The sequence below is a fragment of the Ranitomeya imitator genome, chromosome 4, assembly GCF_032444005.1.
Source record: "Ranitomeya imitator isolate aRanImi1 chromosome 4, aRanImi1.pri, whole genome shotgun sequence".
Classification (NCBI taxonomy): Eukaryota; Metazoa; Chordata; class Amphibia; order Anura; family Dendrobatidae; genus Ranitomeya; species Ranitomeya imitator.
Genome location: NC_091285.1, coordinates 694,589,065 through 694,605,869, shown reverse-complemented (window position 1 = coordinate 694,605,869; position 16,805 = coordinate 694,589,065).

Below are 16,805 nucleotides of genomic sequence, written 5' to 3'. Positions count from 1 at the left end.
AGAGGAAACCTGGAGAACACCTTGGAGTGGAAGACACCGTCTCTACACCCCAGACCCAACTTGTAGGCCGAATGCAGTGTTGTTTTCAACAACTACTTAAGAAGAGCCAGAAGATCGAAGCAATGGAGAGGCAACCTGGGGAACACCTTGGAGTGGAACACACCATCTCTACACCCCAGACCCAACTTGTAGGCCGAATGCAGTGTTGTTTTCAACAACTATTAAACGAGAGCCAGAAGATTGAAGCAATGGAGAGGCAACCTGGGGAACACCTTGGAGTGGAACACACTGTCTCTACACCCCAGACCCAACTTGTAGGCCGAATGCAGTGTTGTTTTCAACAACTACTTAAGAAGAGCCAGAAGATTGAAGCAATGGAGAGGCAACCTGGGGAACACCTTGGAGTGTAACACACCGTCGCTACACCCCTGACCCAACTTGCAGGCCGAATGCAGTGTTGTTTTCAACAACTACTTAAGAAGAGCCAGAAAATCGAAGCAATGGAGAGGCAACCTGGGGAACACCTTGGAGTGGAACACACCGTCTCTACACCCCAGACCCAACTTGGAGCGGCAGACACCGTTAGTAGGCCCTATCGAAGTAGTAGTAGTAGCCCCAATGCAGTTTTCAAATTCCTATAGGCTGAAAACCAGACTATTGACGCTCAGCTTTTTTAAAAGGAGGACAGCTGTATTGAGTGGCGCAGACAGACACAGGTAGTAGGCCTTAAACACAACATTTGGCTCAATGCAGTTTAAAAAAGGTTACAGGGGTACACAGGCAGCATTGGTCTGTTCAGTGGAGGACAATTTCAATTATGGACCACAGACAGAGTTTGTATGCCTACTATTAAAAAAAGGATGCTCTATGCAATTTAAAATAGGTTCCAGGGGTACACGGGAAGCAGTAGACAGGTCACTGGAGGACTAGTGGAAGGAGGGACCACAGACAGGCGTAGTAGGCCTAACATAACAAAATTTGGCTGTAGGCACTTTAAAATTGGTTCCAGGGGTACACGGGCAGCAGTGGAAAGGTCACTGGAGGACTAGTGGAAGGAGGGACCGCAGACAGGCGTAGTAGGCCTAACATAACAAAATTTGGCTGTAGGCACTTTAAAATTGGTTCCAGGGGTACACGGGCAGCAGTGGTCTGGTCAGTGGAGGACTAGTGGAAGGAGGGACCTCAGACAGGCGTAGTAGGCCTAACATAACAAAATTTGGCTGTAGGCACTTTAAAATTGGTTCCAGGGGTACACGGGCAGCAGTGGTCTGGTAAGTGGAGGACTAGTGGAAGGAGGGACCGCAGACAGGCGTAGTAGGACTAACATAACAAAATTTGGCTGTAGGCACTTTAAAATTGGTTCCAGGGGTACACGGGCAGCAGTGGACAGGTCACTGGAGGACTAGTGGAAGGAGGGACCTCAGACAGGCGTAGTAGGCCTAACATAAAAAAATTTGGCTGTAGGCACTTTAAATTGGTTCCAGGGGTACACGGGCAGCAGTGGTCTGGTCAGTGGAGGACTAGTGGAAGGAGGGACCGCAGACAGGCGTAGTAGGCCTAACATAGCAAAATTTGGCTGTAGGCACTTTAAAATTGATTCCAGGGGTACATGGGCAGCAGTGGTCTGGTCAGTGGAGGACTAGTGGAAGGAGGGACCTCAGACAGGCGTAGTAGGCCTAACATAACAAAATTTGGCTGTAGGCACTTTAAAATTGGTTCCAGGGGTACACGGGCAGCAGTGGACAGGTCACTGGAGGACTAGTGGAAGGAGGGACCGCAGACAGGCGTAGTAGGCCTAACATAACAAAATTTGGCTGTAGGCACTTTAAAATTGGTTCCAGGGGTACACGGGCAGCAGTGGACAGGTCACTGGAGGACTAGTGGAAGGAGGGACCGCAGACAGGCATAGTAGGCCTAACATAACAAAATTTGGCTGTAGGCACTTTAAAATTGGTTCCAGGGGTACACGGGCAGCAGTGGTCTGGTCAGTGGAGGACTAGTGGAAGGAGGGACCGCAGACAGGCGTAGTAGGCCTAACATAACAAAATTTGGCTGTAGGCACTTTAAAATTGGATCCAGGGGTACACGGGCAGCAGTGGACAGGTCACTGGTGGACTAGTGGAAGGAGGGACCTCAGACAGGCGTAGTAGGCCTAACATAAAAAAATTTGGCTGTAGGCACTTTTAAATTGGTTCCAGGGGTACACCGCAGACAGGCTTAGCAGGCCTAACATAACAAAATTCGGCTGTAGGCACTTGCAATTCTCTTGCAGGGTACACAGGCAGCATTGGTTTTGTCAGCGGAGGCCGATTGTAATGAGTGTCAGCCAGTTAGTACTCCGAAAAAATAAATAGATGTTAATGTCTCTCATTACAACTAGTGCTGAGCATTCCGATACCGCAAGTATTGGGTATCGGCCGATACTTGCAGTATCGGAATTCCGATACCGAGATCCGATACTTTTGTATCTAGGAATTTAGGACCTGCGAATGACGTCGCGGCTTCTGATTGGTCGCGTGGCGGTCACATGAGCGGCACGCGACCAATCAGAAGCCGCGACGTCATTCGCAGGTCCTAAACGCGCTCATTTTAAACAAAGAAGCCGGCCGGTTACCAGCGTGATGTCCAGGGGCCGCCGGAGAGGTGAATATATCAATTTTTTTTATTTTAGTTCTTTATTTTACACCTCACTATGGATCCCAGGGCCTGAAGGAGAGTTTCCTCTCCTTCAGACCCTGGGAACCATCAGGATACATTCCGATAATTGATGTCCCATTGACTTGTATTGGTATCGGATATCGGTATCGGCGATATCCGATATTTTTCGGGTATCAGCCGATACTATCCGATACCGATACTTTCAAGTATTGGTCGGTATGGCTCAACACTAATTACAACAAAACCAAAACACAAAAGGGTGGAATACTTAGGTACAGGGGAAGGCTCCTCTACTGAGTTTTAGACCTAGTAATTTGGCGCTAATTATTTACTGGTGTAAATATAGGACACTGCCCCTGACTATGTTAAGTACCATCATACATGTCAACACAATGGTATTGTCAGTGCCAGGCATTGAATGATGTCAGCGCATAGACTAAACATTGGTGGAACTGTGAGAGATAATTGTGCAAGTGGTAGAGCAATGTTTGAGCTGGGGGGGGAACTCTCTTGTGGCCGGCGGTACAGGCCCAGGGCCCCTCATGTTACTACAGTGTGTCTGACGTTGGGTGCGCACCACCACCGCCAGAGACACTTTATTGTACTATGAGGGACCCAGTGGCAGTGCCGTCGACCAAAAGCGGGCACACCCACCTCTTCAGACAAACGGCACTCTCACGGGTGCTTGCGCCAAGTGGCAAGACCACGGCCCCGTGGGAGGAGTTTGGCCATTTAGGGAGGTGTAAACATGTCGTATGCTGGACAATCAGCTGCTGCAAATTACGCGATTGGAAAAGTCAGTCAGAGTAGACCACAAGCAAGACCTTTTCAAAGGAAAGCCGGGCAAGGTGGGGCAAAAGAATTCGAAATCCAGTTGTGGTTCATTTTAATGAAGGTTAGATCATCAACATTTTGGGTGGCCAGACGAGTCCTTTTTTCGGTTAATATTGAACCTGCAGCACTGAATACTCTTTCTGATAGGACATTAGCTGCCGGGCAAGCAAGCTCCTGCAATGCATATTCTGCCAATTCTGGCCAGGTGTCTAATTTGTATGCCCAGTAATCAAATGGGAATGACGGTTGAGGGAGAACATCGATAAGGGATGAAAAATAGTTAGTAACCATACTGGACAAATGTTGTCTCCTGTCACTTTGAATTGACGCTGCAGTACCTGTCCTGTCTGCGGTCATAGCAAAATCACTCCACAACCTGGTCAGAAAACCCCTCTGTCCAACGCCACTTCTGATTTCTGCACCTCTAACACCTCTCGTCTGCTGCCCCCTGCAGCTCGTGTGAGAACGATCACGGGCGCTGTGTGCTGGGAATGCCTGAAGAAAACGGTCAACAAGAGTTGATTGTTTGGTTGCTAATATTAGTTCCAAGTTCTCATGTGGCATAATATTTTGCAATTTGCCTTTATAGCGAGGATCAAGGAGGCAGGCCAACCAGTAATCGTCATCGTTCATCATTTTAGTAATGCGTGTGTCCCTTTTGAGGATACGTAAGGCATAATCCGCCATGTGGGCCAAAGTTCCAGTTGTCAAATCTGCGGTTGTGCTGGGTTGAGGGGCTGTTTCAGGCAAATCTACGTCACTTGTGTCCCTCAAAACCCGGCCTTGCCACGCCACCAATTTCCAGTGGCCCCGGAAAAGCTTCCTCATTAAAAAAAATACTCATCCCCATCATCCTCCTCGTCCTCCTCCACCTGTTCGCCCGCTACCTCGTCCTGTACACTGCCCTGACCAGACAATGGCTGACTGTCATCAAGGCTTTCCTCTTCCTCTGCTGCAGACGCCTGCTCCTTTATGTGCGTCAAACTTTGCATCAGCAGACGCATTAGGGGGATGCTCATGCTTATTATGGCGTTGTCTGCACTAACCAGCCGTGTGCATTCCTCAAAACACTGAAGGACTTGATACATGTCTTGTATCTTCGACCACTGCACACCTGACAACTCCATGTCTGCCATCCTACTGCCTGCCCGTGTATGTGTATCCTCCCACAAATACATAACAGCACGCCTCTGTTCGCACAGTCTCTGAAGCATGTGCAGTGTTGAGTTCCACCTTGTTGCAACGTCTATGATTAGGCGATGCTGGGGAAGGTTCAAAGACCGCTGATAGGTCTGCATACGGCTGGAGTGTACGGGCGAACGGCGGATATGTGAGCAAAGTCCGCGCACTTTGAGGAGCGGGTCGGATAACCCCGGATAACTTTTCAGGAAGCACTGCACCACCAGGTTTAAGGTGTGAGCCAGGCAAAGAATGTGTTTCAGTTGGGAAAGGGAGATGGCAGCCATGATATTCCTTCCGTTATCACTCACTACCTTGCCTGCCTCAAGATCTACAGTGCCCAGCCACGACTGCATTTCTTTCTGCAAGAACTCAGACAGAACTTCCGCGGTGTGTCTGTTGTCGCCCAAACACTTCATAGCCAATACAGCCTGCTGACGCTTGCCAGTAGCTGCCCCATAATGGGACACCTGGTGTGCAACAGTGGCAGCTGCGGATGGAGTGGTTGGGCGACTGCGGTCTGTGGACGAGCTCTCGCTTCTGCAGGAGGACGAGGAGGAGGAGGGGGTGCGAACGGCTACAGCCAACTGTTTCCTAGACCGTGGGCTAGGCAGAACTGTCCCAAAATTGCTGTCCCCTGTGGACCCTGCATCCACCACATTCACCCAGTGTGCCGTGATGGACACGTAACGTCCCTGGCCATGCCTACTGGTCCATGCATCTGTTGTCAGGTGCACCTTTGTACTCACAGATTGCCATGGACGATGCGCTCTTTAACATGCTGGTGGAGGGCTGGGATGGCTTTTCTCGAAAAGAAGTGTCGACTGGGTAGCTCATAGCGTGGTACAGCATAGTCCATCAGGGCATTGAAAGCTTCGCTTTCAACTAACCGGTAGGGCATCATCTCTAACGAGATTAGTCTAGCAATGTGGGCGTTCAAACCCTGTGTACGCGGATGCGAGGCTAAGTACTTCCTTTTTGTAACCATAGTTTCATGTAGGGTGAGCTGGACTGGAGAGCTGGAGATCGTGGAACTAGCGGGGGTGCCGGTGGACATGGCAGACTGAGAGACGGTGGGAGACGGTATTGTTCCCGCCGGTGCCCTAGATGCAGTGTTTCCTACTACGAAACTGGTGATTCCCTGACCCTGACTGCTTTGGCCTGGCAAAGAAACCTGCACAGATACTGCAGGTGGTGCGGAAAATGGTGGCCTTACAGTGACGGAAGGGATGTAGCGTTGCTGACTAGCTTCATTGGCCGAGGGTGCTACAACCTTAAGGGACGTTTGGTAGTTAGTCCAGGCTTGCAAATGCATGATGGTTAAATGTCTATGCATGCAACTTGTATTTAGACTTTTAAGATTCTGACCTCTGCTTAAGGTAGTTGAACATTTTTGACAGATGACTTTGCGCTGATCAATTGGATGTTGTTTAAAAAAAATGCCAGACTGCACTCTTTCCAGCATCGGATCCCTTTTCAGGCATTGCAGACTGAGCTTTAACCGGATGGCCACGCTGTCCTCCAACAGATTTTGGCTTTGCCATGCGTTTTGGGCCAGATACGGGCCCGGCAGATGGAACCTGTTGCGATGTTGATGCCTGCTGCGGCCCCTCCTCCGCTTCAGAACTACTGCCGCCTGCACCCTGTTCCCCCAATGGCTGCCAATCGGGGTCAACAACTGGGTCATCTATAATCTCCTCTTCTAGCTCGTGTGCAACTTTGTCTGTGTCACCGTGTAAGTCGGTGGTATAGCGTTCGTGACGGGGCACCATAGTCTCATCAGGGTCTGATTCTGGATCAGTACCCTGCGAGGGCAATGTTGTGGTCTGAGTCAAAGGACCAGCATAGTAGTCTGGCTGTGGCTGTGCATCAGTGCACTCCATGTCAGATTCAACTTGTAATGGGCATGGCCTGTTAACTGTTTCACTTTCTAAGCCAGGGACGGTATGTGTAAAGAGCTCCATGGAGTAACCCGTTGTGTCGCCTGCTGCATCCTTCTCTGTTGCTGTTTTTGCTGAAGAGGACAAGGAAGCGACTTGTCCCTGACCGTGAACATCCACTAATGACGCGCTGCTTTTACATTTACCAGTTTCAGAAGAGGAGGCAAAAGAGCTAGAGGCTGAGTCAGCAAGGTAAGCCAAAACTTGCTCTTGCTGCTCCGGCTTTAACAGCGGTTTTCCTACTCCCAGAAAAGGGAGCGTTTGAGGCCTTATGTAGCCAGACGATGAACCTGGCTCCACAGCTCGAGACTTAGGTGCTATATTGTTTTTCCCACGACCACCCGATGCTCCACTACCACTACCATCATTACCAGCTGGCAATGAACGCCCACGGCCACGACCTCTTCCACCAGACTTCCTCATTGTTTTAAAAACGTCACCAAACTAACGGTATTTGTTACTGTCAAACAACTTACAAGGTGAACTCTAACTTCTGTATGATTTAGATATCCCTTTATAGGTGGGTGAGACCGCAAGGAAAATCAGGCACGATGTTACACACTCTGTTTTCTGTGGCACCAAATGAGAGAGATGCCACACACGCAGGACTGTCACTCAAGCACAAAGGCCAATATTATTCTCCCACTGTTTTTTTTTTTTTTCAGGGAGAATTTAGATACCAAATTTAAAAAAAAAAAAAACACGGGGCTTTTTATGGCCCACTATTTAAGAGAGATGGCACACTCAGGACTGGCACACAAGCAGAAAGGCCAATATTAATCTCCCACATTTTTTTTTATTTTTCAGGGAGAATTTAGATACCAAATTTAAAAAAAAAACACTAGGCTTTCTATGGCCCACTATTTAAGAGAGATAGCACCCTCAGGACTGGCACACAAGCAGAAAGGCCAATATTAATCTCCCACTGTTTTTTTTTTCAGGGAGAATTTAGATACCAAATTTAAAAAAAAAAAAAAAACACGGGGCTTTCTATGGCCCACTATTTAAGAGAGATGGCACACTCAGGACTGGCACACAAGCAGAAAGGCCAATATTAATCTCCCACTGTTTTTTTTATTTTTCAGGGAGAATTTAGATACCAAATAAAAAAAAAACACTAGGCTTTCTATGGCCCACTATTTAAGAGAGATGGCACACTCAGGACTGGCACACAAGCAGAAAGGCCAATATTATTCTCCCACTGGTTTTTTTTTTTCAGGGAGAATTTAGATACCAAATTTAAAAAAAAACACTAGGCTTTCTATGGCCCACTATTTAAGAGAGATGGCACACTCAGGACTGGCACACAAGCAGAAAGGCCAATATTAATCTCCCACAGTTTTTTTTTTTCAGGGAGAATTTAGATACCAAATTTAAAAAAAAAAACACTAGGCTTTCTATGGCCCACTATTTAAGAGAGATGGCACACTCAGGACTGGCACACAAGCAGAAAGGCCAATATTAATCTCCCACTTTTTTTTATTTTTCAGGGAGAATTTAGATACCAAATTAAAAAAAAAAAACACGGGGCTTTCTATGGCTCACTATTTAAGAGAGATGGCACACTCAGGACTGGCACACAAGCAGAAAGGCCAATATTAATCTCCCACAGTTTTTTTTTTTCAGGGAGAATTTAGATACCAAATTTAAAAAAAAAAACACTAGGCTTTCTATGGCCCACTATTTAAGAGAGATGGTGTTAGGAGTCGAGTTTCCTCTGCTGCACAGGGGGAATCTCGATCCGTGTCTGCTGCGGTCTCCCATTCGGTATTGGCCGCAGTGGGCTCTGCTCAGCGGAGACGTCGCTCCCAGCGTCTCGCTGGGGCTGATTCGGTGCATAGGGTCACTACTGCCTTTTCTGGCTTTCCTATGGTACCCTGCGCTGATCTGCGGCGAGCGAGCCTCTCTGGGACTAAGTCCTTGTTTACTCACACTGAGCATGCCCAGGGCAGGGTCTCCCATTGGAGGTCGAGGGCCACATGTTCGGTCACATGCTCAGGTGCTGCAGTACATTCCATTGGTCCTTCTGGAAGGTCCTGAAAGGACAAAACATGCTCAGGTACTGCAGCACTTTCCATTGGTCCTTCTGGAAGGTCCTGAAAGGGCAAAAACTTCAGTAGCAGCTTCCTGTGCTGCAACTATATAAACTGCGCATGACCGCACGGCCATGCGCTAGTATCGTCTGTTGCTATATGCTTTGCGCCAATGTGGTCATGTGTTTGTATGTGTTCAGGGACCCGGCTGAAATAAGCCCCTAGAATGCTGGCACCTCCGGCGAGGAGATTGTGTATAAGTGTGTTCAGGGACCCGGCTGAAATAAGCCCCTAGAATGCTGGATCCTCCGGCGAGGAGATTGAGTATGCATGCATGACCACTCACTGCTCACATCTGGGTAGTTGGCCTGTGCCTCTGTGAAAGTCTAACAGGGCACAGAGCTCACCTCTCGCTGTTACTCTGTGAAGCTAACAGAGTTAGTATATACCGCCATATAGAGCCGCCATTATTTAGCAGCAGGTACTTTCCTGCACGGTGGATCCCGGGTTGCGAACGCACCAATTCCTTTTAATAAACAATATATTTGGTGCGTTCCGCCAACCCTAACAGTATACTAGCGCCAGGATCTGGCTAAGTAATGGCGGATGAACAGCGATTGCATTGGTACATCCAGCTGCTGGAGGGCCGGTTGGCGTCTCTTGAGCGTGCAACCTTGGCGGTGGATGTTACCGCAATAGCTGTTCAGGCTGCTAGCGTGGCTGCAACAGCTTTACCCACTGCCACCCCTGTTCCGACCCTATCTCACCTTCCTTTGCCTGAGAGATACTCTGGGGACAGTAAGTCCTGTAGGGGTTTCGTGAGCCAATGTGGTATACACCTCGAGCTTCTGGCTGCACGTTTCCCTACTGAGCGGGCAAAGGTGGGATTCATAATCTCTCTACTGTCGGACAGAGCGTTGGAGTGGGCTACGCCGCTGTGCGAGCGCAACGATCATGTGGTGCGGAGTGTTCCTGGGTTTCTGGACACTCTGAAACAGGTCTTTTTAGGACCTCAAGTCACCCATGATACAGCGCTCCAACTGCTGGCTTTGACTCAGGGTTCAACCATGGTCAGCCATTTTGCTGTTCAATTCCGGACATTAGCGTCTGAGTTGGAATGGCCAGATAAAACCCTCATTCCCATATTTTGGAGGGGGCTGGCTGACCATGTGAAGGACGCTTTGGCCACTAGGGAGATTCCCGCCACACTGGAGGAGCTCATAGCCGTATCTACTCGCATAGACCTTCGTTTTCACGAGCGAAGGTTGGAGCGAGCCCAGTGTAGGCAGAGGTTTCGGCTGGCTCCCACCTTCGCCAAACCTTTGGAATCTCTAGTCCAGGCGCCCGAGTCACATGAGGCCTTAGAGGTGACACGAGCGGGATCCAAGTCTCAGTCCGCCCGTGCACATAAGGTCCATCATGTTTGCCAGCAGTTAGGACATCTTGCCTCCAAGGGTCCTCAGCGGTCGGGGAAACGTCAGCGTCTAGTGGCAGTTGGAGGAGGTACACTAGACACGGCGACATTTGCCTCAAAGTTGTCCTTCAAGGGGACAATTACCATAGGCCCATCCACTCTTATGGTCGAGCTATGCGTGGATTCTGGGGCAGAGGGTAACTTTATGTCTTCCGCTTTTGCCCAGCGTCACGCAATACCCTTGGTGATGCTCGCCAAGCCAGTAACCGTTCGAGTGGTAAACGAGTCAACACTACCTTCACAGATTACCCACCAAACCATTCCTTTCACGCTATCTGTGTCTCCATCACATCAGGAGATAATCTCCCTATTAGTCATTCCTGAGGGAATTGATGAGGTCCTGTTGGGGATACCATGGCTTCGCTACCATTCTCCTCATATTGAGTGGTCCTCTGGGAGAATTTTGGGATGGAGTAAATCCTGCGAGGGTAGATGTCAGAGGGAGTGCGTTCAGGTTGCTACTACACAGGTACCCGCAGATCTTTCCTCTCTCCCCAAGCACTATTGGCCCTATGCAGACGTGTTCTCCAAAAGAGCTGCGGAGACCCTTCCGCCTCACCGCCCCTATGACTGACCTAATGACCTCTTGCCTGGTGCTGAGCCTCCCCGGGGTCGAGTCTATCCGTTATCTCTCCCGGAGACGGAGGCAATGTCCCAGTACATCCAAGAGAATCTGGCAAGAGGATTCATTAGGAAGTCAGTGTCACCGGCAGGGGCTGGGTTCTTCTTCGTACAGAAGAAGACTGGAGACTTACGTCCATGCATAGACTACAGGGGTCTTAACGCCATCACCATTAAGAACAAGTACCCATTACCCCTAATATCTGAGCTTTTTGATAGGCTACGGGGAGCAAGGGTATTTACAAAGTTAGATCTGCGGGGTGCTTACAACCTGATTCGCATCCGTGAGGGGGATGAATGGAAGACGGCTTTTAACACCAGGGATGGGCACTATGAATATCTGGTGATGCCCTTCAGGCTCTGTAATGCCCCAGCCGTTTTCCAAGACTTTGTGAACGACATCTTCCGAGATATGCTCACCACCTTGGTCGTAGTCTATCTGGATGATATTCTCATCTACTCTCCAGATATTGACTCCCATCGGAGAGATGTTTGCAAAGTCTTCGACCTATTACGGGCAAACTCCCTCTACGCCAAGTTGGAGAAGTGTGTGTTTGAGCAGGAGTCCTTGCCTTTCCTTGGTTATATCATCTCTGCCCAGGGTTTGGCTAAGGATCCTGCTAAGCTACAGGCTGTAATGGACTGGCAGGAACCCCATTCTCTTAAAGCGGTGCAGCGCTTTATGGGGTTCATTAACTACTATCGTCAGTTCATTTCACACTTCTCAACTTTGGCAGCTCCCTTGGTTGCCCTCACCAAGAAGGGAGCAAATCCCAAGTTGTGGTCAGAGGAGGTCTCCAGGGCCTTTCTCTCGATTAAGTCACACTTCGCTAGCGCTCCCATCCTACATCACCCCGATGTAGATAAACCATTTATCTTGGAGGTGGATGCCTCATCCGTTGGTGCTGGAGCAGTCCTTTTCCAAAAGGATGCTCAAGGTCGGAAGCATCCTTGCTTCTTCTTCTCCAAGACCTTCACACCAGCGGAGAGGAATTATTCCATCGGGGACATGGAGTTGCTAGCCATGAAGTTGGCTTTTTCAGAGTGGAGACACCTCTTGGAGGGAGCTAGCTTTCCCTTCCAAGTCTTCACTGACCACAAGAACTTGGTGTATATACAGACGGCCCAGCGGCTGAATTCTCGCCAGGCTAGATGGTCCCTGTTCTTCTCCCGGTTCCATTTTACTCTCCATTTTCTCTGCGGGGAGAAGAACGTTCGTGCCGACGCTCTCTCCCGCTCCGTAGTGTCATCGGAGGAGGAGGAGCCTCGGCTTATTGTCCCTTCTGAGAGCCTGAGAACTGTAGCTCCGATTTCGCTAGAGTCTGTGCCCCCGGGCAAGACTTTCGTGCCAGCTAACTTGCGACCAGAGGTTCTCTCTTGGGCTCACTCCTCCAGAGTGGGTGGGCATTTTGGGACCAAGAGGACATCTGAGCTTTTGGCGAGAACATACTGGTGGCCGCATATGGCCCAAGATGTCAGGGACTATATTCAGGCGTGCGTTTCTTGCGCCCAGAATCGGTCTCCTCGGCAACGGCCTGCTAGGTTGCTTTACCCTCTACCGGTGGCAGACAGGCCCTGGGAGATGGTCGGGATGGACTTTGTGGTGGGTCTACCCAAGTCGCGTGGCTGCTCCATTATTTGGGTTGTCACCGACCATTTCTCCAAGATGGTGCATTTGGTGCCGCTTCCTCGGTTACCCTCAGCATGGGCCTTGGCGGTGTTGTTCATTAAACACGTTTTCCGTTTGCATGGTATGCCTGATAAGATTGTCAGCGATCGGGGTCCCCAGTTCGCATCTCGGTTTTGGAGAGAGCTCTGCCGTTTACTCAGCATAGAGTTAAACCTCTCCTCTGCATACCATCCCGAGACGAATGGGTTGGTGGAGAGAACCAACCAGACTCTGGTGACATATTTGCGACATTTCGTCTCTGCTAGGCAGGATGACTGGGCATCTTTGCTACCTTGGGCGGAATTTGCCCTGAACAACGCCGTAGCCGATTCCACTGGTCAAACTCCTTTTCTCCTTAATTACAGCCAGCATCTGCGTGTCCCTGTGCCCATGCCCGTGTCATCCACCGATTCTAGGGTGGCAGACTGGGCGGTGGAGGCACGTGACATCTGGGACCGCACACAGGATGCCATCCGGGCCTCCAAGGAGAGAATGAGGGTTTCGGCTGATACACACCGGCGCCCCGCTCCGGTCTTTGCTCCTGGTGACTTAGTGTGGCTCTCCGCCCGTAACATCAGGCTGCGAGTTGAGTCCACTAAGTTTGTTCCTCGCTACATTGGCCCGTTTAAGGTTCTGGAACAGGTCAACCCTGTGGTCTACTGTTTGGCTATTCCTCCATGCCTTGGTATCACCGATACTTTCCACGTTTCCCTCTTAAAGCCCGTTCATTTGTCCCGGTTTTCCGAGTCATCTGCTGGGACATCGGGTTCATCCACGGATGAGTTTGAGGTGAATGCTAATGTGGGGTGCAAGGTGGTACGTGGCAAGAAATTTTATCTGGTGGACTGGAAGGGTCACGGCCCAGAGGATAGAACCTGGGAGCCTGTGGAGCACATTCGGGCTCCGCTGCTTATCGCAGCTTTTGAGCGTAGTGAGGCTCAAGGAGGGGGGGCCCTAGGAGGGGGGTAATGTTAGGAGTCGAGTTTCCTCTGCTGCACAGGGGGAATCTCGATCCGTGTCTGCTGCGGTCTCCCATTCGGTATCGGCCGCATTGGGCTCTGCTCAGCGGAGACGTCTCTCCCAGCGTCTTGCTGGGGCTGATTCGGTGCATAGGGTCACTACTGCCTTTTCTGGCTTTCCTATGGTACCCTGCGCTGATCTGCGGCGAGCGAGCCTCTCTGGGACTAAGTCCTTGTTTACTCACACTGAGCATGCCCAGGGCAGGGTCTCCCATTGGAGGTCGAGGGCCACATGTTCGGTCACATGCTCAGGTGCTGCAGTACATTCCATTGGTCCTTCTGGAAGGTCCTGAAAGGACAAAACATGCTCAGGTACTGCAGCACTTTCCATTGGTCCTTCTGGAAGGTCCTGAAAGGGCAAAAACTTCAGTAGCAGCTTCCTGTGCTGCAACTATATAAACTGCGCATGACCGCACGGCCATGCGCTAGTATCGTCTTGCTATATGCTTTGCGCCAATGTGGTCATGTGTTTGTATGTGTTCAGGGACCCGGCTGAAATAAGCCCCTAGAATGCTGGCACCTCCGGCAAGGAGATTATAAGTGTGTTCAGGGACCCGGCTGAAATAAGCCCCTAGAATGCTGGCTCCTCCGGCGAGGAGATTGAGTATGCATGCATGACCACTCACTGCCCACATCTGGGTAGTTGGCCTGTGCCTCTGTGAAAGTCTAACAGGGCACAGAGCTCACCTTCGCGGTTACTCTGTGAAGCTAACAGAGTTAGTATATACCGCCATATAGAGACGCCATTATTTAGCAGCAGGTACTTTCCTGCACGGTGGATTCCGGGTTGCGAACGCACCAATTCCTTTTAATAAACAATATATTTGGTGCGTTCCGCCAACCCTAACAGATGACACACTCAGGACTGGCACACAAGCTGAAAAGCCAATATTAATCTCCCACTGTTTTTTTTATTTTTCAGGGAGAATTTAGATACTAAATTAAAAAAAAAACACTAGGCTTTCTATGGCCCACTATTTAAGAGAGATGGCACACTCAGGACTGGCACACAAGCAGAAAGGCCAATATTAATCTCCCACTTTTTTTTTTTCAGGGAGAATTTAGATACCAAATTAAAAAAAAAAAAAAACACGGGGCTTTCTATGGCCCACTATTTAAGAGAGATGGCACACTCAGGACTGGCACACAAGCAGAAATGCCAATATTAATCTCCCACTGTTTTTTTATTTTTCAGGGAGAATTTAGATACCAAATTTAAAAAAAAAACACTAGGCTTTCTATGGCCCACTATTTAAGAGAGATGGCACACTCAGGACTGGCACACAAGCAGAAAGGCCAATATTAATCTCCCACTGTTTTTTTTTTTCAGGGAGAATTTAGATACCAAATTTAAAAAAAAAACACTAGGCTTTCTATGGCCCACTATTTAAGAGAGATGGCACTCTCAGGACTGGCACACAAGCAGAAAGGCCAATATTTATCTCCCACTGTTTTTTTAATTTTTTCAGGGAGAAGTTAGAAACCAAATTTAAAAAAAAAAAAAAAAAAGGCTTTCTATGGCCCACTATTTAAGAGAGATGGCACACTCAGGACTGGCACTCTAGCAGAAATGCCAATCTTAATCTCCCACAACTTATTTTTTTAGGGAGAATTAAAAAAAAAAAAAAAAGGGACTGTCCTACAATTACTATCTCCCTGCAGTAATCTCAGCCAGGTATGGCAGGCAGCAATAAGAAGGAGTGGACTGCTGCACAAATTAAATCAAAAGTGTGGACAAACAAAAAAGATAGCTGTACAGAAAGGAAGGAACAACAGGATTTGTGCTTTGAAAAAAGCAGTTGGTTTGCACAGCGGCGTACACACAGCAATGCAGCTATCAGGGAGCCTTCTAGGGCAGCCCAATGAGCTACAGCGCTGAGGAAAAAAAATGTAGCTTCCACTGTCCCTGCAAACAAAAGGTGTTGGACAGTGGAAATCGCTACAGCACAAGCGGTTTGGTGGTTAATGGACCCTGCCTAACACTATCCCTGCTTCTGACGAAGCGGCAGCAACCTCTCCCTATGCTCAGATCAGCAGCAGTAAGATGGCGGTCGGCGGGAACGCCTCTTTATAGCGCCTGTGATGCCGCAGACAGCAAGCCAATCACTGCAATGCCCTTCTCTAAGATGGTGGGGACCAGGACCTATGTCATCACGCTGCCCACACTCTGCGTCCAACTTCATTGGCTGAGAAATGGCGCTTTTAGCGTCATTGAAACGCGACTTTGGCGCGAAAGTCGCGTACCGCATGGCCGACCCCACACAGGGGTCGGGTCGGGTTTCGTGAAACCCGACTGTGCCAAAAGTCGGCGACTTTTGAAAATGAACGATCCATTTCGCTCAACCCTAGACAGAACTATGCAACGTATGTCTGCGAAGCGAAGACTTTTCCACCACTGATACACCAGGCCTCAGCCTGAGATAGCAGACTGTATACAATTTAATGTTTTCTGTTATTTTTTGTCTGTATATTTTTTTCATGTTTTTTTTTAATTTGGAAATATAAAAATGAGTAGAACAAGGCTAGCAGACAGAACTATGCAACTTATGCCTATGAAGCAACGATTTTTCAACCACAGTTACACCAGGCCTCAGCCTGACATAACAGACTGTGTATTTTTTTTCCTGTTTTTTGTGAAATTTGGAAAAAATAATAAATGAGTAGAACAAGGCTAGCAGACAGAACTATTCAACGTATGCCTGCAAAGCAAAAAATTTTCCACCACACATTCACCAGGCCTCAGCCTAAGATAGCAGACTGTATACAATTTAATGTTTTCTGTTAATTTTTGTAAAAAAAATGAGTAGAACAAGGCTAGCAGACAGTACTATGCAACATATGTCTGCGAAGAAAAGATTTTTCGACCACAGATACACCAGGCCTCAGCCTGAGGTAACAGACTGTATACTTTTTAATGTTTTTGGTTAATTTTTGAAAGCAATAAAAATTAAGTAGAATAAGGCTAGCAGACAGAACTATGCAACGATTGCCTGTGAAGCAAAGATTTTTCCACCACAGATACACCAGGCTCCAGCCTGAGATAGCAGACTGTATACTTTTTTTATGTTTTGTGTTAATTTTTGCAAAAAATAAAAAATGAGTAGAACATGGCTAGCAGACAGAACTATGCAGCATATGTCTGTGAAACAAAGATTTTTCCACCACAGATACACCAGGCATCAGCCTGAGATAACAGACTGATCTAAATGTGGCCTTGATTTTTTTTGGCACAATAAAATTGTATCAACAAGTTGGCTATGACACAACAAAAGGAGTAATAAAATTGTAAGATATTTTGTGCAATGACATGCGATGCGTGTGGCGTACAAGTCACTGTGATAAATATAAGAACTGTAGTTAAATATTTTTGGGCCAGCA